This window comes from Arvicanthis niloticus, chromosome 12 (genome assembly GCF_011762505.2).
Source record: "Arvicanthis niloticus isolate mArvNil1 chromosome 12, mArvNil1.pat.X, whole genome shotgun sequence".
Taxonomy (NCBI): domain Eukaryota; kingdom Metazoa; phylum Chordata; class Mammalia; order Rodentia; family Muridae; genus Arvicanthis; species Arvicanthis niloticus.
The window spans coordinates 78,600,657-78,625,253 of NC_047669.1; the positions used below are offsets into that span (position 1 = coordinate 78,600,657).

The window sequence follows — 24,597 nt, forward strand, 5'->3', positions numbered from 1 at the left end:
TCCCTACACCCAGAGGCACAAAGAGAGTGTCTTCTCTTTGTAAGAAGCAGGAAGCTGCACCGCCCTGCTTGTTGAACTGGATCCCAAAGACACACAGCCTCCTTGAGGTTGGTGCTAGCCATCAGCCTGGCTCTCTGCAGAGAGCTGAGAGCACACTACACCACAGCTCTGTTCAGTCTTCTGTGGGTCTTGCTGTGCAGGACTGTGCCATGAAAGACATACAGGAGGCTGTCCCACATGGGAAGTATCTTCCCTCAATCCAGGACTCTAAGAGACTATGTAGGCTGTCTGGAAAAGAAAGAACACACTAAAATCACAAGGCCTGGTGACTGTTGACGCACTGTGTAGATATACAGTTCATGCTCTTTATGTAGAAACGAAGGAAACAAATAAGCTAAACAGGAAAAGATAGATGCCCCCCCCCCCATAGGCATAGGCTCAAATAGTGTGGATATACAACAGTGAGCATTAGAGGGTCAGGGTGTTAGGAGGGAAGGTGAGGACAGAGTTAGATTTAAGAACTAACAAGACAGAAGTAACAGAAGTAACAAGCCTGAGTATCTGTAGCACAGTGGGGTTGACATGGTTCACAGCCTAGTATAAATTTCACAAATGAATGAGAAGGACTTGAAGTCTCCAACTCAATGTAAGGATAATCTGTAAACACTAATTATCATATTTTAATCAGATTATTTAAATAGCATACTGTACCTCATAAATATGTACAACTAACTGGGCCAGCAAGATGGCTCAGCAGGTAAAGGCATCTGCTACCAACCCAAGCAACCTGAGTTCCGTCCCCAGGATGGTGGGCAGGCAGAGAGCACTAACTCTTACAAGTTGTTTTCTACCCTCCACATACATGCTGAGGTAAGGCTCCACCCCAACCACACACACACAATAAAAAATAAGTGCAAAATTAGCACTGTCTGTGAACATTTTAAATTTTTAAAATAAAATGATGATTAAAAACTAAAGGCTTGAAACAAAAGCAGTCTAGGTGAAGTATTGATACTCAGAGAAGGGTTTATTTTAGCTCAAACACAGTTCAAGATAAAGTTCATCAAGGAAGGAAAGTGGAGGCAGCAAAAGCTTGAAGCACACCCAACACACCCAAACATACACACACAGACACACACACAAACATACACACACATATACACATACAAACATACACACACAAACATACATATACACATACACACACACAAACTTACACACATATACACACATACACACACACATACACACACACAAACATACATATACACATACACACACACACACATACACACACATATACATACACACAGACACATACACAAACATACATATACACATACACACACACACACATACACACACATATACATACACACAGACACATACATACAGACACACACACACATAAACATACACACACACACACAGGGATGAGTGCATGGTGCTGCTTGGCTCCTTTCTCTACTTATACAGCTTAGGGTCCCAGTCAGGAAATGGTGCTATACACAATGGGCAGGCTTTCCCACCTCAGTTAAATAAGCTGAACAATCAGACACACATGCTCAGAAACCCATCTCTGAAATGAGTGGAGATTCTATCAAAATGACATTTGATATTAACTATCAGAGGTCTCTTAAGTATGATTTTTTCCTCAGTATCTGTCTTAGTTAATTTTATAGTCACTGTGACCAAGTATACAGCAGAAACGACTAAAGGGAGGAGGAAGTTAACCTTGGTTCACAGTACCAGAGGGTTCACTCCATGAACACTTGGCCCCCCACACTGGGATAAAACATCATGGAAGAGCTGCTCTCTACATCTTGATGAACATAAAGGAAAAAGAGTGGAGGGGGCTGAGAACTGGGTGTGACCTTCAATCACAGAACCACAATGACCTTCTTGCCTTTATCTAGGTGCCACCTTGCATGGTTTCTGAAAACTCCCAACAGTATCACAGGCTGCAAGCCAGGTGTGCAAAACACCAATAGTTTATATTTTAACCATAATAGGACTCAGAGAGAATCTTTTCAGAAACCCTCAGGCATCTACACCTCCAGACACTTGGGTCCCATTTATAAAATTACATAGGTTCTGCAGGTAACCTATGCATACACAACACATACCTACAGTGTGCGAAAATGATTGCTGCATTGCTTACAGAGTTGTCTACATTCAGTAAAGATCCAACATTTATTTGTTGAGTATTTTCCTTCTGCGTTTTATTGGATCCTCAGATGTGGAACCCAGGGATATGGAAGGCAGCCTATCATGTTAAGAAATAGAACAAAGACAGGAGAGAACCTGAGACTAAGCAGAGGAAAGTTCAATGCAGATGTCCCCGAGGCTCATGCAGGTCTAGTGTTTTCACCTCACTATGAACAGAGTCAGGGGTAAGCAGTCAAAAGTCGTTGTGAAAGAGTTTACCTAGATACTAGGTAGTTGTGAGTGTGACAGGGAAAAGATACTTCTGGAAAGGAAAGGGGGAAATTGAGTCTCAGCATGGCATCTCCCCAGTGGTAGGTACAATCTAAATAGTACTCTGGGAGTATGGCAGGAGAGAAGAAGACAGGAGAAATCAGGTTCCTTTAGACCAAGACGGAACTATAGCTTCTGAGGTATGGATTAGAACAGCGCCCATCTCATCTGAAGAGTGTCTGTTTGTCTTTCATCTCCATCATCAACAGTTCACCCAAAGTTCTAGCCTCTTGGATAATTTATCTTTGCTCTGTGAGAAACTGTCCACCAAATGCACGCCTTCCAGAAACCCTTCAGGGTGCTTGAATCTTCGTTACCGTGCTCAAGGCAAAACCATCTGTGTGGAAAAATAACTCATGCAGAATAGTTGCTCGTTCCATTTAGGCACTAAATGTGGTCTAAATGGTGGGGAGGGGCAGAGTGCTTCTTCACTGGATTCCTGCAATGGCTTCTTAGCTAAGAGTTGCAGACCTACACAACATAACAAACTTCTCCCTCCTACCAAACTTCAGCCACCCATACTGACTCCTTTATGCTCAGTGCAGATCTCCTCATCAAATATGTAGTAACTGAATATCTCACATACAGAACATTGGCTTGGCTGAAAAACTCATGAGAAAGAAGGGAGACTTTTGAGACTTTTGTTCAGACTTGACTTGAGACTCAGAACAGGTCAACTTGCCCAAGGTCTCAATTTGGCAGATTTGAGCATCTCATTTTGGTACCGCAGTTTTAGCTGATCTCCATGATGCATGGATGCAGCTGCTATTGTGTCTCTATTTGACAGGTGACATAACTGAGGGAAGAAATTGTGAGATGCACAAAGCTGATCCCTGAGACAACCAGGGCTCAAGCCTGGAGTTCTCCAGATACAAGTCATTTGAAGATGAAGTTTTAAATCTTTACAGGCCATAGTATCAAATGACATCAAACATGTGGGAATAAACTTGACAAAATCTGTGCAGGACTGCCGTGGTGAGTGCTAAGATGCATTATTAAAATATAAAGGGGGGCCTGAAGGAGTGGAAGAATAAATTGCTAACATAAATGAAAAAGCTCAATTTTTGGATACATTTTCAGCACCAAAATTATCTATACAATTGGCTTATGTTGATTAAAATACTAACAAATGTGTGTATGTATGCATGCATATGCATGTATGTGCGTTTATACACATATATATGTATGCATGTGTATTTATGTGTATGTGTGTATATCTGTGCATGTGTATATGTATATGTGAGTGTGTATGTGCAAGAGAGAGAGAGAGAGAGAGAGAGAGAGAGAGAGAGAGACTTGACAAGGTGACCATGAACTCTATCTTAATATGTAAGTAGCAATCACTCCAAAGATAATCTGGATGAAAACAAAGAGAGGACTACATTACCACATCTCAAAACATGTCTATAAAAGTTTCAATAATTTTGAATTGGCTCTAAGAGACATATAAACCAATAGCAGAGACTGGAGAGTACAGAAATTTACCTACAACTTTGAAGTCTTCTGATCATAACATGGGTAAAAGCACCAATAAGATGGAGAAAGGGTAAATCTTTAAAAATTATATGGAAAGAATTATATATCAGTGTGTGGGAGAAATGAAACTTGACTTTACATGATATCTAATATATATATTAAACCTTTAAATATTATGGAAGAAAATGTGACAAGGTCTTTTTGGCTTTAAAATAGGACAACATTCCTTATTTCTGACTCAAAGCATACTTACTACAAAAGAAACAATTGCTGTGTGTTACTTCATTAAAATCAGAGATTTCATATTTGTCAAAATAAACTGCTCTTATAAGCAGCAGCCTGGTCAATAAAGTACTTGCCACACCAGCATGAGGACCTGAGTTCAATGCCCACAACCCACATTTAAAAAGCCAACCGTGATTGCAAACACTTTTAATCCTAGTATTTTGTCTAGTCAAAACAGGCAGATCCTTGGTACTTGCTGACAAACCAGGTGAGCTCCAACACAACATGACACCCTGTCTCAAAGCCACAAAAAACAAAAACAGCAAAGCAGAGGGCCCCTAGAGAATGAGAATGGCACCCAAGCTTGGCTTTCCCCTCCACAGGTGGTTAGTAGATATGTAACTATGTAACCATGTGGCTACATAACTGTAACTGCGCAGTATCTGAGCACAGGAAATAGTTACTGCATGTCTCAGAAAGGCTTCACTTCTTTCTAATCACCTGGAAATGCAAATCTCATCCATGGAATTTGAACTGGGTAGTCTTTACTTCTTCGGAAACACTTAAGCAAGGTTACATAAATTAAAAAGAATAGTCAAACATAATACCTAATCACTAATAAAGGCTAGTGATCCAACAACTGACCCTAAGGAAATAAAATCTTTGACCTGCCTGAAAAAGACTTCAATTAACTCAATGAGATGAAAAAAACCTCACAGGAAGATACAAAAATGAAAAACCAGGAAAATAATATATAAACAAAATAATAAGGATAATAAACAGAAATCCCAGAGATTTTCAATGTGTGACAAACACATTTTGAAAGAACCCCAAAGTTCAGTCAACAAAGACAGCTGATGTGGTCATGGATAAGAAATAATGGACTCTGAGGACAGTAGGCTGGAAACTAGCTAGAAGAATACAGATAAAGACTGTGGAAACTCAGATCAGAAATACAGGACACTGAAAGCCATACTCAACAATGGAACTGCAGAAACATAAGAAAGACCACAGAAAAACGATCCAAATCTCAAGAGGGATTTGAATGTCCAAATTCATGAAGCACATGAACTCCTAGGCAAGATAGACTCAAAGATTACCCCCAAGACATGTTATAAGCAAACTGGAGTTGAGGGGAACTAAAGGCAAAGAGAATTTTGAAACCAGCAAGAGACAGACCACTAGTTACATATAAAGTGAATTCCATGAGGCTATCGGCAACATTCTCAGTAGATGTGGGTGGGTCCTGGAAGATTCTGGAAGAAAACAATAATCCTGCTCAGACAGGATGTTATGTCAGCAAATATCCTTCAGAAATGAAAGAGGTATTTCACCATAAAAACAAAACTTAAATGTTTATGGTCAACCAGAGCTGACCTACAAATCACTCTTTGAGACAAGGTCTCTCATGAACCTGGAACTCATCAATTCCACTAGAATTCCTGACAGTGGGTCCTGGGGAGCCTTGAATCTCCACTTCCCCATTGCTTGGGTTTACATGGGCATAAGGGATCTGAACTCAAGTTCTCATGCTTGTAGAACAGGTACTTTATTGGCTGAGCCATCTCTCCAGCCATAAAACTTTAAAAAACAAAACCAAAAAACTTAGACATCACCCAACCAATAGGTTTGAAAACCACAAAATGTTAGGTGACCCACAGAATGGGAGAAAATATTTATAAATATAAAATTCCATCATGGTGAGGAAGGCCTGGCAACAGACAAGGAGAACTTGGAAGCAGGAGCAAGAAACTGGCGGATGACATTTTCATCCATACAAGAAGCAGACAGGGAGAACAGGAAGTGGGGCACCACCAATGGCGGCTCCCAGTGACCGCACTTCCTCCAGCAAGCCTGAACATCCTAAAGATGCCATAACCTCCCCAAACAGCTTCACCAATTGGGAACAAAGCATTCAAACACCTGAACCTGTGGGGACATTTCTCATTCAGACTACCAGACACCATCCCACACCTCAGGATGCTGTTGCCAAAGAGATGAAAGGTAAGAATGGACAGTGAGGTGGAAAAATTAGAACGTTTACACTTTGTGGATATTTAAAGTGCTATGGTCTCTGTGGAAAAAAAGAATAGTTTCTTCAAACTTTAAAAACAATCTGTGGTGTGACTCAGCAAATCCCACTGCTGGGTTTACACACATGTACTGCACAGTGATGTTCACACATGTACTGCACAGTGATGTTCACAACCTATTCTTACTGGCATCAAAGCAGCTGCAGGATGGCTCAAGTGTAGAAGCTGCCTGTGTGTTTCATAAATATGAGATGGGGCCAGTGAGATGTCTCAGTAGATAGTGGTGCTTGTTGCTAATCCCTCTGAACTAAGTTTGAGCCCCAGGACCCACATAAAAAAAAAGGAAAGAACCAGCTCCTACAAGTTGTCATCTGACTTTCACATATGCACCATGGGACACATCCACACACACACAAACATACACACACACACACATATACACACTTTCACATATATGCACACACACATGTAATAAAAGAGAAAACATGAAATGTACTTTATGTATTACACTAATAAAATATTCCCATCCATAAGAAAAAGGAAATATGGGAGGCCAGGGGGCAGAGACAGTATGGAGTGGGCGCTAAAAAAAAAAAGAAAGAAAAGAAAAAAAGAGAGAAAGGAAATATTGTAATTTGTGATATCAGATAAAAGAGGACATTCTTCTAACTGCAGCAAACCAGACACAGAGAGACAAACACTGGCCAATGGGATGTGGCTCTGTGGGAGAGCACTTGCCTAGTACAAGCAATGCTCCGAATTCTACTATCCTATACACACGCGCACGCGTGTGCGTGCACGCACGCGCGCGCACATACACACACACACACACACACTCAACCGCTACACAATGCCCTTGACAAGTAGAATCTAGAACATGTGGGTCATATTAACAGTGAGTAGAGCAGAGGTTCTGGGGGCTGGAGGGTGGGAACTCTGGAGGGTGGGAAGGTCTCAACTTTTTGTTATGATCTGAATGAGCTCTGGGAAGCTGGTGACAAGACCTAGTAACCGCCATCTTGTACTGATACTTGCAGAGTAAGCTGGAACACTCTCAACACAAAACCAATGGACTATATATGTTAATTAGTTTCATTGTCACCGGCCTCTCAATTTATGCCTAGGCCAGGCAACCATGGTACGACCCTAGTATATCCATTTTAAAATTTATTTATTTCCTTTTTAATTATGAGTGTGATGGTCTGAACTTTATCCCCCTTGTATACCTCAGGCGATCTGGGACGTAATGGCTAAGGCTTCACCAGACGATCACAGACATTTACATCCATCTTCAAAGCCATTTTGCAAGAGATATACATTAAACATCTTAGAGGCTGTGGCTCCCAAATGAGCTGCTGGGGATGACAGTAAGGGGTTTCCTGGCACTGGAGCTTTGTGAATCCAGCTGCTGTTACTACCTTCCCATTGTGCTCTCCAGCAGGAACCCTAATGTAGCACACAGTGGGGAACAGCTGAGTGGTAGAGCATTTGACTGCAGAATTGCCTGTTAATGTAGGCAATTGATAGAATAGTGTCACCCCAAAATTATCTGTGGAGGGCCTAGCCTCTGTTACTGGACATGCTGACTGTATTTGAAAAAGTCTTTGTATTTGAAAAAGATGTGATGAATCATGGTAAATTCACGCTGGGTTGACATGGGCTTAACACAGACAGAAAACCATCAACAATCTCCATCTTCCTATGCAGAGGCCATGAATCCTGGCTTTCTAAGTGTTTCTCCACAAGTCAGGCATCAGTAGCATAAGGATTTACAAAGAAAAAAAAAGGTTCATCCCATTTACAGTTTTGGGGGGTCCAATGCACAGCTCCAGCATTCTGGGCAACACCTGGTTATGACATCAAGCATAGCAGGGCACCCCACCCCATCCTACTGCAGAAGAGGCCCATCTCAGATGGTCTCAGCCAGTCTCAGGGTATGGCCTTACTTGCTGAGACATCTGGATGGTGGGCACTCCTTAAAATCAGTGTCAATTGCTTCCTAGTGGCTGTCCCTATGGCCTAACTGTATCCCACTGGGCTCCACCTCTTACCAGGCTCACCACCTCTCAAACTGCCACACCAGGACCACGGTCGCCTATCCCTTGTCAGCAAAGAACTAGTCACCTTCTGGAAAGAAGGCAGTCTTGTGAGGAACCCAGGACCTTCCCACATTACCAATCTGCTTTCATGATCAGCAGAGTCAAAAATGCTTCAGTCTTAGTAGTGTGATCCCTCCACGTGAAGCAAGCTGAGCCTCACTCAGAATTAAGGGAGAGGAAATCACCCATGAGATTAAGCAGCTGCAGGATCCTGGCTGAGCAAGCTCTTGCTCAAGATTTGACTGGGGAAGGTACAGGAGGGGCAGGGCAGAGGTGCAGGGAGAGGTGAGACTAGCGTGTCCCTCTCAGAAATCACATTGGTGTCATCTCATGCCCCTAACAAAGCACAATGACTAAATCCTTTCTGACAGGGCAATCCCAGCATGTACAAAATTAGAGACAATCTGAGGATGTAACTACAGCCAACTGTCCTGCTGTCCAGAGTGAGTGACAAGGGCCAGTGTCAGGAGTCAGCTTCCTGGAGAGGGATGTTCTGAGTTCCTAGCAGAACCCTAACTAGGACAGCATCTCTGGTTGCCTCAGGAACTCAGGCATTTTGATTATCCATGCTGGCATTTATTTGATGTTGTTGGTCTGGCTCAGAACCCTTTTATAACAATCTCATTTGGCCACAAATCAGGTGTAAGGAAAATAAATAAATAAATAAATAAGCCATGGCAGGCACCCTCCCGAAGGCAGTGGCATTATTTTATAATGTTTGATATTGAATTTTTAATGAAGGTAGACAGAAGATGGACTCTGCACATGAGGGAGGTGAGCGAAAGAATCTGCTCTGGAATAAACAGGTCAGCTGGAAGGTGGGAGAGGCTTGGGGACCCCCCATAGTCCAGGAGTGCACCTGCACGTAGCTGGATGAGCTTTGGCAGGACGACAAGTTGGCTTCAAGAGCATAGAAGAAAAGACAGGAGCTCTCCCGGGTCATTTCCTGCTTGGGCTCGGGAGCCAGGCTCCCCTGCACAGTTCTGCAGCCCCTGCAGCTACTCAGCTCTGCTCTTCTCTGCAGACACAGGAGGGAACCATGCTTCTCCGCCACCTGCTGGTTATTTCCTGAAATGCAGAGTACACCTGGCAATCAGCAGGTTTCCTGATCCTTCAAAGTCCACCCTACTTCCTCTCTTTTGCAAAGCAAAATGTGGCCCAAAGCCCTCCCTGCTAGGATATTTCACACCTGGTTCCTCTCTTTCACGTAGCACTAAATCTCTGTGGTTCTGAGTTGTACACAGAACAGGGAATTGTAAGGTGGATGGGCGAAAACTATTCTGTGATGTTGACTGCAGGAAGTACTCTTTCAGTTTTTCTTCCCTCCCTCCTTCCTTCTCTCCTTCCCTCCTTCCCTCCCTCCCTCCCTTCCTCCTCCCCCTCCTCCTCCCTCCTCCTCCCACCTCTTCCTCCTCCTCTTCCTCTTCCTCTTCCTCCTCCTCCTCCTTCTTCTTTCTTCTTCTTCTTCCTCTTCCTCTTCCTCTTCCTCTTCCTCTTCCTCTTCCTCTTCTTCTTCTTCTTCTTCTTCTTCTTCTTCTTCTTCTCTCTCTCTCTCTCTCTCTCTCTCTCTCTCTCTCTCTCTCTCTCTCTCTCTCTTCCCAGCCAGTGTGTGATGTTCCTGCTCAGGGCTACAATGGGCACTGATCGAATTCTGTCTCCATTTATAAAATTTGACTTTTCTTTTTTGTTTTAATTTTATTTTATTTTATTTTATTTTATAGGTGCAGTGTGTACAGCATACATGTTCACATGTGTGGGGGGAACACATATATATGGACACAAGTGCATGAGTGTTCATATGCACCTGTGTGTGCACATCATGTGCCTATCAGGTGCCTTCCTCAATCACTCTTTTTGTTTAAGGCACATTTTATTTTTAATTATAAGTATGTATGTATGGGGGTTGGACACATGCCTGTGTTGCCAGTGGAGGCCCCAAGTATCAGATCCCTGGAGCTGGAGTTACAGGCAGTTGTGGACCATCTGACATGGGTGTTAGAGACCAAACATGGATCCTCTCCAAGAGCAAACAGTGCTCTTAGTTACATTTTATTTTGAGGCAGAGTTTTCCACTCATGCCCAGAGTTGGTCTAGCTAGCCAAGATTACTCCAAGGATCCTCTGTTTTCACATTTTATGTGCTGGGCTTTAAAAAATGCCACAATTTCCTGTGCTGGAGATCTGAACTCGGGTTCTCCTACCAGTAAGGCAAGTGTGTATATAGAATGCAGACAGCACTTGTTTTTCTGCAACTGGCTTATTTCATTTAACATAATGACTTCCAAATCCATCCATCTTGCTGCAAATAACAGGGCTGCATTCTCTTTATGTCTAAATAGTATTCCACTAAGAGTCACAATTTTTTTATCCACTTATCTAGTTATTCACCCCTGTTAATGAGCAATCTGGCTATTGTGGATAGTGCAGCAATAATCATAGATTTGCAGGTGTCTCTTCCACAGAATGATTACATTTCCATTGGATACACTTCCAGGGGTGGAAACGCTGGGTTATACAGAGAATCTATTTCTAGTTTACTGAAGAGGCTCCATAGTGTTCTCCATAATGAATACATTAATTTACCAGAAATATTCACACTTTCTCACAAAGGACTGGAAAGCCTTGCCCTTTAGAAAAGTAGAATCTTTATGTCCCCAAATATCTCTGTTTTCACTAAAGGATAGTTTTCTCACTTGGAGTGAAAGATTCTGGGGGAGTTGGGAGTGGAGGATGCTGGGGGAGTTGGGAGTAGAGGATGCTGGTGGAGTTGGGAGTAAAGGATGCTGGGGGAGTTGGGAGTAAAGGATGCTGGGGGAGTTGGGAGTGAAGGATGCTGGGGGAGTTGGGAGTGAAGGATGCTGGTGGAGTTGGGAGTAAAGGATGCTGGGGGAGTTGGGAGTGAAGGATGCTGGGGGAGTTGAGAGTGAAGGATGCTGGGGGAGTTGGGAGTACCAAGGATACTGGGGGAGTTGGGAGTGGAGGATGCTGAGGGAGTTGGGAGTGGAGGATTCTGGGGATTTGGGAGTGAAGGATGCTGGGGGTTTGGGAGTGAAAGATATTGGGGGTTGGGAGTGAAGGATCTTGGGAGGCTGAGTGTGAAGAATGCTAGGGAAGTTGGAAGTGAAGGATGCTGGGAGGTTGGGAGTAAAGGATGCTGGGGGAGTTAGGAGTCTCCTTCTGATCCCACTTTTAAACTCAGATTAACAGCTGTGCTTTCTAGAAGCACCAGAGCTGGAAAGGAGTACAAAAGAGACAAGAACAGGTCACTCCCCACACACACTTCTCAGATTCACCTTGATTTTCTGAACAGGACATGTGGAGATGTGAGTCATATCTAGTCTTATTTCCCATCTCCTAACCAAGAATTGCATGAGACCTAATGATCTGAGAATTGGTCCCAGCCAGGGGCAGTGGAAAGCAGGTTTGGCTGACCTATCTGCCGGGAATGTCTCAGGGACAGGAGGAAGCAAAGGAAAGTGTCTGAAATGGGAAACTACAAGTCAGTAGCCATCTCCACTGATCTCTAAGCTGGCTCTTTGCACTGTCAAGATGTTATCCAAAGCCAGCATCCCCAGCTTCACTCAGCAACACACGAGCGAGCTTTGCTGTGCCTCTTGGGAGTGCTGTGCAGAGGACCTCTGCTGCTCGCTTCCTGTTGGCAGGTGGGGATTTTCATGGGGGTCCTGGCAATAATAATCTCTTCCTGTCCTCCTAGCTGTCTGCTCCTGAGCATCCCTGCCTCTTCTTGAGATTCTGGGGTCTCCCCATCTGTTCTACTGGTAAGAGGATTCTCCCTGTCAGCCTCTTGACCTTCCTATGCTGGCCATTTCCAAGAGGGCTGAAAAGGACTGGCTCTGCTAACAGAGGGGTGGGGAACAGTTCTTTATACCACAACAAAGTTATCTGTACACCCAGGCTGATAGTACTGAGATGCTGTACTTCCCCTTGAACTCAAGTTACAAGAGATGGGGGCTGAAGAGATAGCTCAGCGGCTAAGAGCAGTTGCTGCTCTTACAGAGGACCAGAGTTCAATTCCCAGCACCTGCCTCAGGTAGCTCACAACCATTTATAACCCCACTTACATGGGATCTAGCATCATTTTATTGGTATTCCCAGGTACCTACATGCCATATGCGTACAAACACACACACATACACACCACATACCACACATGCATATACATATACACATACCACATACACAAACATACCACACCCACCACACCACATACCACACACACTCACACACACAAACACACACAAATATGTACACACTCACCACACCACACACACAAACAAACCATACCACATACCACACACACACAAATGCATACACACACCACACCACACCACACCACACCACACCACACACATACCTTTTGGGGCGGGGATGAGTGAAGGGAAGAGGAGACAGTGAAAGTACTCAAAACCAGCTCCTGATGCAGAGACAAAAGCTCTCTCCAACATGGTACCCAGCTGCCTTGTTCCCCCCAGCAACTTATTCCATTTAAATACTGCCACTCTGATTGTCTAGAGCAAACCTTGAGTTTGAATTGTAGAAATATCTGAGGCTCAATATTCCTTGTTGAAAATGACCAGATTTGACTAGAGACATTTTTTGGACATAACAATGAATCAGCAAGAATGGAAGCTCACAGAACCCACCACAGGGGAACCAGGCAGAAGCACAAATGCAATTTGCTTTCTGCATTACTCGCAATAAACAGTCCTTTATATCATCATGTAACATCTAAAAATAGTTCACTTTAAATTTTGAGCCCTTGTACATGATGAAAGGAGACTGTGCATAAAAGCCAGTTATTCATTTATTCTCTACATTAAAGGCTTCGATGGTAAGAGCCCAATTAACAAAACAGACCAGTGGGAAATTACACATACTGCTTTTTGTTTATTGCCAAGAGACTCTGCACTTACAGCCTACTGCAAGGAGATTATGCGTATGACTTGCATAACACACACACACACACACACACACACACACACACACACACACACAAGGTGTTACTCTCTCTGAGATTAAGGCACTCCAAAATGACCATGCAGGAAATAACTGGAAGGAAAACTGGATCTCAGAAAGATAGCCTGGGTATTCCATTCACAGCTGAGAGTGGCATTTCCTGGCACCACGCCCAAGACCAATGACATAGCCTTGGGCAGAGTGATTTTCAGAACTGTGGCTCCCAGCCACCAAGATTGTGACTTGAGAATTCTACATTTCAGTCCTAGTTTACTCACATTGTCTCCTCTGTTCTCCCAGAATCCAGCTGTATGTATGTCTGTGTGTCTGTGTGTATGTGTGCCTGTGTGTGTCTGTGTATGTCTGTGTGTGTCTGTGTCAGTGTGTATGTCTGTGTCTATGTGTGTCTGTGTGTATGGTGTGTGTGTCTGTGTGTCTGTGTCTGTATGTGTATTTATATGTCCCTGTATGTGTGTGTCTATGTGTGTATGTCTGTGTGAGAATGTATGGGGGGTGTGTGTGTGTGTGTGTGTGTGTGTATGCATGGTGTGTGTGTCTGTGTGTCTATGTGTATCTATGTGTATGTCTGTCTGTGTGTGTAAGTCTGTGTGTGTCTGTGTGTATATATGGTGTATGTGTGTGTCTGTGTGTGTATGCATGGTGTGTCTGTGTGTGTATGTCTGTGTGTCTGTGTATGTCTGTCTGTCTATGTGTGTATGTCTGTATCTATATGTGTGTATCTGTATATTCCTGTGTGTGTCTGTATGTGTGTGTCTGTGTGAATATAGAGTGTGTCTGTATGTGAGCCTGTGTGTGTATGTATGATGTGTGTGTATGTCTGTGTGTCTGTGTGTGTATGTGTGGTGTGTGTATGTGTTGTGTCTGTGTGTGTTTGTGTGTGTATATATGTCTGTGTATATGTGTGTATCTGTATATGTCTGTGTATGTGTCCGTATGTGTGTGTCTGTCCATATGTGTGTGTATGTATGTGCATGTCTGCATGTGTATATCTGTATATATGTGTCTGTGTATGTGTGTATGTATGGTGTGTGCGTGTGTGTGTGTATGTCTGTGTATATGTGTGTATCTGTATATGTCTGTGTATGTGTCTGTATGTGTGTGTCTGTCCGTATGTGTGTGTATGTATGTGCATGTCTGCATGTATATGTCTGTATGTATGTGTCTGTGTATGTGTGTATGTATGGAGTGTGTGTGTGTGTGCGTGTGTGTGTGTGTGTGCGTGTGCGTGTGCGTGTGCGTGTGTGTGTGTGTGTGTGTATGTATGGTGTGTGTGTGTGTGTGTGTGTGTGTGTGTGTGTGTGTATGTATGGTGTGTGTGTGTGTGTGTGTGTGTGTGTGTGTGTGTAGGCCAGAGGTTGATGTCAAGGATACTCCCCTATCAGTTTCCACCTTAGTTTTTGAGATACAGTTTCTTACTGAGCATGGAGCTCACTGACTTGGGTAGGCTATCAAGGCAGTGAAGCCTGGGAATCTTCCTGCCTCTGCCTCCCCAGTACCAGGATTATAGTGCTACCACACCTGAGTTTTATTCACATGCTGGGGATCCAACTCAAGTCCTCATGCTTGCATAACAAGCACTATATTGACTGATCCATCTCTCCAGACCTGCACCCTCAGTTCTGACACATTATCCAAATTACACTTTATTGCCTACAATGATTATATGGGCAAGAATCCCAGGTCTGAGGGCTTGTTGCAAATAATTATGACAACTCTGAGCCTTGACCTCCTTTCCTGGTACAAGAGACAGGTCACAACTTCATCTCTAAGACATATTTAGCCTTTGTTAGTTACTGGGTGACTTCCCAAGGACACTAGAGTCATTCTATAGGGTCATATAGGAGACCCCATAACTAATAACTAATAGGGATCCCACCAGTTCCTGGGCATGCAAGCCTGTGATCTGACTATCCTAATCCCCACATGCATAGTGTGTCATTCTGTGTGATTTTTCTGACAAGCTGTTTGCCCACCAGCTGGGAAACAGTCACACTGGAACAAATCATTTGCGTTGGATGAGCCTGATGACCCTTCAGTGTCCCCATTTCCAAAACCCAGGTGACTCTGCCCAATGTCACTCGTGACTAATTCTTGTGACCTGATTAGAGTTCACCTCTTCTTAGAAAAATAAATGTCTACAAAAAAATCTAGTACTGAAGAAAGAGGCAACAGTCCTCCTGGGGACAGGGTCAGAGCATCCTGAAGAACAAAGAGACAGTTCCACAGAGCACTGCTCTCTCACAGACCATCACACACCTTTCTATGGCTAATCTACCTTCCATTACCCATGAGGACCTTGATAATAAAAGTCTCATCTGTCCTTTGAGACTATCCAAGTTTTGACTACTTCCTGACCTTACTATGTCTACAAGTGCCAGGAGCAAGACTGCGATTGCATGCATACAATAGGACTCATGTTCATACAGAGCTGAGCAGGGATGGTTGGTTAATTGGGCCACTTCCCAAGTATGTAGTATGTGATGCTTCCTGGTTAATCTCTCATTCTCTATCTCTTTGTCTCTGTCTCTCTCTCTTTCGTGTAGGGTGTGTGTGTGTGTGTGTACATGTTGCTGGCAAGCGTATACCATATTACATGTGTCACAGTTAGAAAACAATCCGGGGTACCAGTCCTCACCTTTCATCTTGTTTGAGATAGAATGTCTTATTGTTGCTCACTGCAAATGCCAATCTATCTGCTATCTTTTTTTCTCCAGCAGATGCACAGTATGTTACAGTACATGTTTGTAATTAGCATACACAAATATTCATAATATGCAAGTGCTTATGACAGATCAGCATAAGACCAAATGAGTTTAGTTCACCTGACTGGACCCACATCACAGCCTAGGAACAGAGCCCACCATAGTGCCCACCCTTACTCTCATTCTTTTCAAGTGATGATGGAGAAATCCAGTGCCACACATATTCTAGGCAAGTATTTCATTGATGAGTTGTACATGCACACTCATGCACACATGCACACACACATTCACCCTCACACACTCATCCACATGCACACACACATTCATTCATCTCACATACACATACACACACATACACATTTACCCTCACATACATGCACACACACATTCACCCTCACACACACATGAACACATACACAGATACACACACACATTTATCCTCACACATATATCCACATGCACATACACATTCACCCTCACACACACACACACGCACACACATTCACACTCATACAGACATCCACACGCATACACACACACATTCATCCTCACACATACACAGACACACACATTTACCCTCACACACAGGTACATGCACAGACACATGCACATACACAGACACACACCCATACACACATGCACACATACAAACACATGTATACATACATATTTACCCTCACACAGACATACATACACACACACAACACACACACATTTACCTTCTTACACACATGCACATGCACAGACACATGCACAGACACACACATGTACAGACACACACATTCACACACACACACCCCACACACACATGCATACATACACATTTACCCTCACATAGACATGCATACACACAACACACACACATATACACATTTACCCTCACACACACATGCATATACACACACTTGCACAAGCATACACACACATTTACCCTCTTGATTGTGCAGCTGGCTGGGAGCTACATCACTGAAGGATGCTACCACATGCTACTAGCCTGGGAAAAGATCAAACTTCAGAATTGAAACAGTGTCTACTGAAAGCGCATTGATTTTGCACAACTCTAAGAGTCAAAGAATCCCAGGTTGAACCCCTGTGCTCCAATGCCATGCATATATACACTAAGACACATCTACCATCATCTACTCATGTGTTCCCACTACTTTCCCTGTGAGAATGAATACATGCATTTGTCCTCAACTACAAGAGGAAAACAACACATTGATATAATAATAATAACACAGAATTAATAATTATAACATATAAAAATATTCAAACTTTTTATTCTTCCATTGTGCTTCTATTTCTTCTTTCTTTCTTCCTTCCTTCCTTCATTTATTTATTTATATATTTATATATTTATTTTTGAGATCAGAGCTCACGTCATAGTCCAGGCATGAGAAATCAGACTATAAGAACCTGTACACCTCGGATCTTCCTGCTTCAGCCTCCTAAGTACTGGATTATAGGTGTGAATCACCACACCCAGTGGAGTTTCTGATTTTGAAATTTTCTTAAATGAGCATTTAATTCCTATGTGATAAAAAGGTAAATGTCTGTAAAATGAATGTTTGTATATCCAGTATCCTTACCTGCTCTCCAGAGTCCATGTCAACAGTGACATTTCCCAAACTACACCACAGCATAGAGATCCATTTATTATTAAACATGGCCTTAATGAGTTACTTAAGCTAAATTTTCACAATTTCAAACAATAAAAACATTTGACCAAAAAGTAGACATAGGTTATGCAATCCAGTCCCCATGACATGCCAGGATGCTCTCTGGGAGTGGCACCTAGTCCACTCAGCAGGGTCTGTGTAGAGCAAACTGTGAAAATCTCAAGGACAGTGAGTCAGCTTTCAGTTACTAAAACAAAATACCCACAATCACCAGATAAAAGCAGAAAGGCTCACTTTGATTCACAGCATCAAAGATTCAGTTTAAAGTTGCTTGCCTTCATCCCTTTTTGGTCTCTATGTTAGCACCAGAAAGCAAAGTGAGATAGCAAGGGGCCAGGGCCCCAATATCACCACCAAGGGCAGGCCATCAGTGACCTGACTGCCTTCCACTAAAGGTTCTGCCACCCCATACCAGCACCACAGGCTGCAGACCAGGCCTCAGTGTGTGGGATTGTGGGTCACACTGAACACCATGCTATCAAGGAGGAAGACTGTTCTCTCTGTGCTCCCGAAGCACACATCGAGATTTACTGATTAATCACTAATGAGCTTCTAAAGCAATTTTAGCAAACATGGGGCTTTTGCTTGTTTGCTCAAAGCTGTCAGACCAGAGCTGACATCTAAACATTGCCCCAGTAACCAATTCACACCAACATTAAATAGAGCAGGCACTTAGTTCAGACTGCACTGCTTTTGTTTTTATTTTGCCTGTTAGCCAATGACCCAGAATCCAATGCATGGGCTTGGCCAGTGGATAAGGGTGAGGTCTCCTTCTTGGGCTAGTTGTTGATTTAAGGACTTCATTTCACCTCAGATGGACTTGAGGGAGGGATCAGAGTATGGCTTCAGTATATGATGGTCTGTCTTGATCAGATTACTGGGATCAGGAAACTCATCCTAAATGTAACATCTGGTGGTAAGCCAGAATAAAAGAAATGGAAGAAGGCAGGCTTTCCTTTTTGCCTGCTTGCCTTCACTCTGGCAAGTTTATTTTCCTGCTACTGAGGCATTCCTCCACCGGTCTCAGAACCTACTCCTTCAAGATTCCAACACAGACTGAAGACCAATAACTCTCAAGAAATCTTCCTGAGCTCCAGCACCCAACTGGGACAGTAGAAACATACACAGTCTCACAGGCTGAACAACTACAAAATTCTTGACCTCTCTGATATGAAACAGCCATTATTGGACGACACAGACTATAGCCTGTAAACCGCTCTAATAACCCCTCCTTTTACAATGTATGGTCATTCTATCATGAATGTGTGTGTTGTCTTCTTAGAGGTGACTCTGAAGCACCCTGATTAGTCCAATACTCGATGAAAACAAAGACATCAGATCTGTTTCCTAAACACAATCACCGTGGATGGAGATGAATGAGCACTAACTCAATCTTCAATGGGAGGGAGAGGCAGAGCAAGGGCCATAAATGCAGAGATGAGCCAGGCAGGTCTCCCAGGCAGCTGATGGACGCTCACAGCTGCGTCAGCAAGGAGGAAGCAACAACTAGGGGTGGGGGGTGGGGAATAAGATCATGTGGGGATTCAGAATTCTATGAGAAATACAATGTTTCTAAAGCTGAAAATACACACAGCGTGGATTATAAATACGCAGCTATTATTCACAGCTCTGTACAAAGTGTGTTATTATCTAGATTATTAAACTAGTGGCTTAGATGTAACCATTATGAAATGATTGCAGGGGAGGAAGATTGAGGAGTGGGGCTAATTAAGGAAGAGTGTGGGAGCTTGGGGGGTGGGGTGGGAAACAAGGCTGGATCCAGCCCCAGGCCTCCCTTGTGGCCTTGTTCTGGACTGTGAAAGTGTAGAACAAAGAAGGTTCTACACGAAATGCTCATATGTCACCCTCTGTAATTACAGCAGGTACATTCAATAGATATCTCAAAATCTGTGTTTCAGTAACTCTTCTAAGTAAATCAAATTCTGCCTTAAATGCAAGAAGGGAGATATAACGCAGAGAAGATTGTTTTGAAAAATTGTAAAGTATAAATAACAGTTATTAATGACAATCAGGCCCACACTGCTGATCACTACCACAGATATGATTTGATGACAAAAATCACTGTGTAAATAATAATGACAATGAAATGAGCATCCTCATAAGTAAAGAGATATCCAACAAAATATTCCTTGTACTTTCTCACACGTGCAAACGTGGGGGGTGCATGTCTGTGGTGTGTGGTTTGCATGTGTGGGGTATGTGTGTGTGTCTGTGGTATGATTTGAGTGTATGTGGTGTATGGTTTGTATGTGTGGGGTGTGTGTGTGTCTGTGGTGTAATTTGAGTGTGTGTGTATATGGTGGGTATGTGGTATGTGGTTTGCATGTGTGGGGTGTGTGTATGTGTTTCTGTGTGTGTGTGTGTGTGGTTTGATTGTGTGTGCATGTGTATGTGGGTGTGTGGTTTGCTCACATGTGGGTATGTAGTTTGCATGTGTGTATGGGTTGGTATGTGTTTCGTGTGTGTGTTTGTGTATATGTGCATATGTGTGGGGGGGTGGGGGTCAGAGGTTGATATCAGATGTCTTCCTTAATCACTCACTATCTTGTATAGTAAAACCAGAATCTCTCACTTGAGCCAAGAGCCTGCCAACTTGTTAGTCTAGTTAGGTGGTTTACTTCAGGGATCCCCTGTCTCCTCCTTCCATGTTTTGGGATTTCAGGGAGCTGTGACACCTCATCCAAGAACATGACCTTGTGGGAGCTTGAAGCCTGGGTAAGAACCAAGGAAGGACATAGCTGGTCCCTATGCCCCCCTTTGTTTCAAATTCATATGAAGTGCTCAGAGGCTGCTGGAACCCTGGACACCAGAGCTGCTCACAGGAGAATTGACACTTGAAAATTCTAATAAAACAATGATTTCTACAAAAACAGAAACAGAACATAGCAAAAAACATGTAATCTGACTAGAATGTGGGAAGTAATAGAGACATGTGTTATGCTTGGGCCTGTGCTCCAAAGCATAGAGTATCTCTTCCTGGGCAACAGCTGTGCTTGCACACCCTCCAGAGCATAGACTATCTATCTCTGCCTGGAGAATAAGTTGGTCCCTGAAAACAATATCTGCCATACTTAGTGCAGTTCTTGTCCTATAAGCATGAGGACCGCAGTGTGAGCCCCAAAACCCACATAAAAAAGTGTTGGGAGTGTAGATGAGACATATCTATACTCCCAGCACTGAGGAGCTGGAGGAAGAGGATTCCTGGGATTCACAGGCCAGACAGTCTTAGCTACTTGGTGAGTTTCAGGCCAGTGAGAGACCCTGTCTCAAAACAGTACCTGATAACAACAGCTGAAGCCGACCTCTGGTCTTCACATACACATGAGAAAACAAAGCCACCTCATCACGTGACATAAATCATCAGTATATGCACATGGCCATGCTTTGAGAGCCCCCTTTTCACAATCTTGCCTAAACTCATCTAAGAACATGACCTCATGGGAGTTTGGAGCCTGGATAAGAACCAAGGACACAGGTGGTCCTGGTGCCACCCTTTGTTTCAAACACAGTTCATATGTGAGGGGCTGTCAGTTCAACATTAGTCATACTTTCCAGTAGGGATTCACCAGGAGAAGGGTTAGATTGCTTTCATGATAACTACAACTACACATCAAAACACAGTATGCTGCTGTAACATACCCAGTATAATTATCTCATTCTGAAAGTATGATTCACCCCATTCCTCCCAACAAAACAGTTATCCCATCTGATTACCTCACCATCTCCTAAGCAAGAATGCTCACTAGGTCCCAGCCACACCTATAAGCACTCCAGACACAGCTGTTCTGAGCTTCCTCCACAGCCTCCAAGAAAAGTCATAAAGATATTCATGGTGAGTCTGGGGCTCTCCTACCTCAGCATGGTGGGGAAATGTCTGTGTGCATATGTGAGAAGCAGAGAAAGGGAGGTACTTTGGGGTCTTGGTCCCCACCCGACCTCCAGGACAACAATCTCATCTATCACCAGAATCTTGAGATGTTGTCAAGGGCATAGGAATTTTAGGTGACGGACATCTTATCTCCCCATGACTTTTCCTGGCAGGCAGAAAAGCCAAGATGGCAGCAAGGTCCTACAGACTCAGCCTTTCCACGCAGCTGTCTTCAGTCTCTCTGGCCTGGTTCTGGGGTTTTTCTGCCCCAGACCACTGGCTCCACAAATGAAAGTCTCCAGCTTCCACACTTAGAGACTGTTTTCTTCAAACCTCTCCAAGGCGGCAAGGCTCTGACTTGATCACCTTCTCCAGCTGCTCACTTATTTCAGAATTCTTCCTTTATAGCACTCACGTCAGTACAGCCATTAGATGGGCCTTCCCCATATTTGTCCTTCTTCCTGCAGAACACAGAACATGGCATCCCTCACAGTTTCTCCGTGTGTGAGTGTGTCCTCCTGTTTGTTTTCTGTATATTCTAGGAGGGTTGTTTGCAGCTGCATCTTCAGCACCTTGGAGAGCATCCAGGGCCCACAAGTCATTTGTGCCAGGAGCGAGTTGCTCTCACAGCTGTAAGCTCCCAGCACCAGGCTCTCTGCTTATCCTTTAATTGTGGGTTATTCCCACTGGATAGAAGTGTGTCTTCCTTCTCGCCCAGAGCCTAGGCATTCTATATGGTTTGGATATGGGGATAGAGGGACGGACAGATGGATCCGTTAGATGGGCCTAAATTATGCCTAGGGCTATCGCCTGAGTCAGATGGGGAAATTGTTTTGTGTTTAGAAGTTAATTTACCCGTCATTTTGCTGTGCTGCATACACACTAACTATGCTGACCACAGACAAATGGTACATTTAAAAAAAAAAAAAAAAAGGAAAGAAAAAAAAAGTCCTTGAGTTGGCACATCCCACTTTCTTCTAGGTTGTAATTAGCCCTGAAGTTGCTTCCAGTCTGTAAAGCCTTTTATTACTATGCAATTCTATCTGCCTTCTTCTTCTGCCTTAAACAATATCCTGGAGACATTCACCGAGCCTTAAGTCCCACCCTCAAGTCCCAGCCCCACCTGTGCCAGAAAACACAAAGGGCCCAAGTCAAACCAGATCCCTTATAAACCCAACTGACATACAATAGAAAGTAAATACAAGCCAACCAACTTTCTCCTGGCCTCATTCCTAATTTCCCTCAGACCTCAAGAGATTCTTAGAGTCCCAACCCAGCATTCATCCCTGTGGATAATTTAGCTACTATTGTTATATTTATGTCTCAAATTTCTTGATAACTTAGGGGGTTCCAACAAAATGTTAGCAATCTTAACTTTCTTTGGCTTAAAAAAAGAGAGAGAAAGAAAGAGGAGGAAGAGAGAGGAAGAGGAGGGGAAAAAAGAAAAAATAATGGACTAAACTCCATATGTTACTTGAAGAAGAGGAAGGGAAAATAAAACATCTACAATACAGATACTTTGAAGCATGGTGAAGAACACTAACAGTCAATGCATTTGTATTAGAATTACAGTATTTTCCGTTTAGAGACATGAGACAAGTTAATTGCATAGTTACCACGAAATAAACTACATGGCAATTACACAGTAACTCCTTTAGAAACTGTAGTAATTACACTGAACAGAGCATTCTAAAATAGACCCAAGGTACCAAGTTCATACACAATGAGATGCTCAACCTGAGCCCAGGCCTTTCTGGGGAGAATGCAGTGTAAGCAACAATCTCTGGTGCCAATTTTAAAGATGATATATTTATAAATATAAACATATTCCTAGGAAGGGCCCTTAGCACAAGATGTCTTTTCAGCCAATGACAGAGAGAGCTCAGTGAAGGAGTGCCAGGCAAGAAAAAAAGTTGACAGCAATGCCTTGTCTGAAGGTGACAATTCTCAAAGGAAAACATTAGCAGTAGAGTTGGAGAGAGAGTGGGGTTTGCTGGCTTAAAATCTGCATAATGTCTCTTGTGTTGGGGAGAACAGTTCTGTAGAGCAGTGAGTGGGGACAGTATATTATTTTGTGTAGGACAGTGAGCAGTAACTATGTTTTGCAGCAATTTGGGGGGAGGGGGTTAAAGACCTATGATGCAGCCAATCCCCCAAAGTTTACCAAGTAGCCACTCTCATCTCCCTGCCTTCCCCGACTCATTATTCATTCAGCCTGAAAAGGGGCAGAGTGTGAAATATGAATGAGAGGGGAGGCCCAATCTCAAGCAATTTGGAAGAAGAGAGAGTCAGGGCTGCTGCAGAGCAGAGGGTGGTATTTTGAGGCCTTGTCCTGATCATGGGGCAGCCTTGCCTATCATAGGGGTTACCCCTCTGGAAGGAGCAGGGAACAGTTTGGCAACAGCCCTTAATAGCTCCTGGAGCATGACTCAGCTTCCTTCCCACCTGCCAGACAGGATCCAGGAGCATGGTGAAGCCCGCTCTCCTTCTTCATTTCCAGGTCTGGGAGTTGGCCGCAACCCAGGGTGGAGACAACAACGTCAGGACTGAATTTAGCACTCGCTGCCAAGGCCTTTGTGAATTTAATTTTAGAGGCATCTCTTTGCAGAGCTGATGCCAAGCTATAGCTGATGAGCACCAAGGAGGGGGGTATGAGATTAGAGATGGGTGAAACCAGATGGAATTGATGTGAGCAGGGTGGAGTTCTGATAGCATTTCATTTAGACCTTGTTTGTGAAAGCCAGCCGGCTCCGAGCGAGTGAGACAGTGGGTCTCATACAAAGGTAGTTCTGTTAAACCTTGACCTAAGCTCTGACTGAACCTGACAGGAAGACAATAAGTCTACTGTTTACAAAGCTATGGGATACCCACGGAGCTATGTAGTAGAACACCATGTCTCACTTCATTGTCATAGCCCCCAGTGACACACTTCCTCCAATAAAGCCACACCTCCTCCTAAGCCTCTCAGAACAGCAGCCCCAGCTGGGGCCTGAGTATTCAAGTACCTAAAACTGTGGGG

At 43.5% G+C, this 24,597-nt stretch overlaps 1 pseudogene; it reads left to right on the forward strand.

Annotated features, from left to right (window-relative positions):
• The first annotated feature begins 5,996 nt into the window (after positions 1–5,996).
• The window catches only part of LOC117717664 (85/88 kDa calcium-independent phospholipase A2-like), a 72,030-nt pseudogene continuing 53,429 nt past the window's right edge, over positions 5,997–24,597 (forward strand).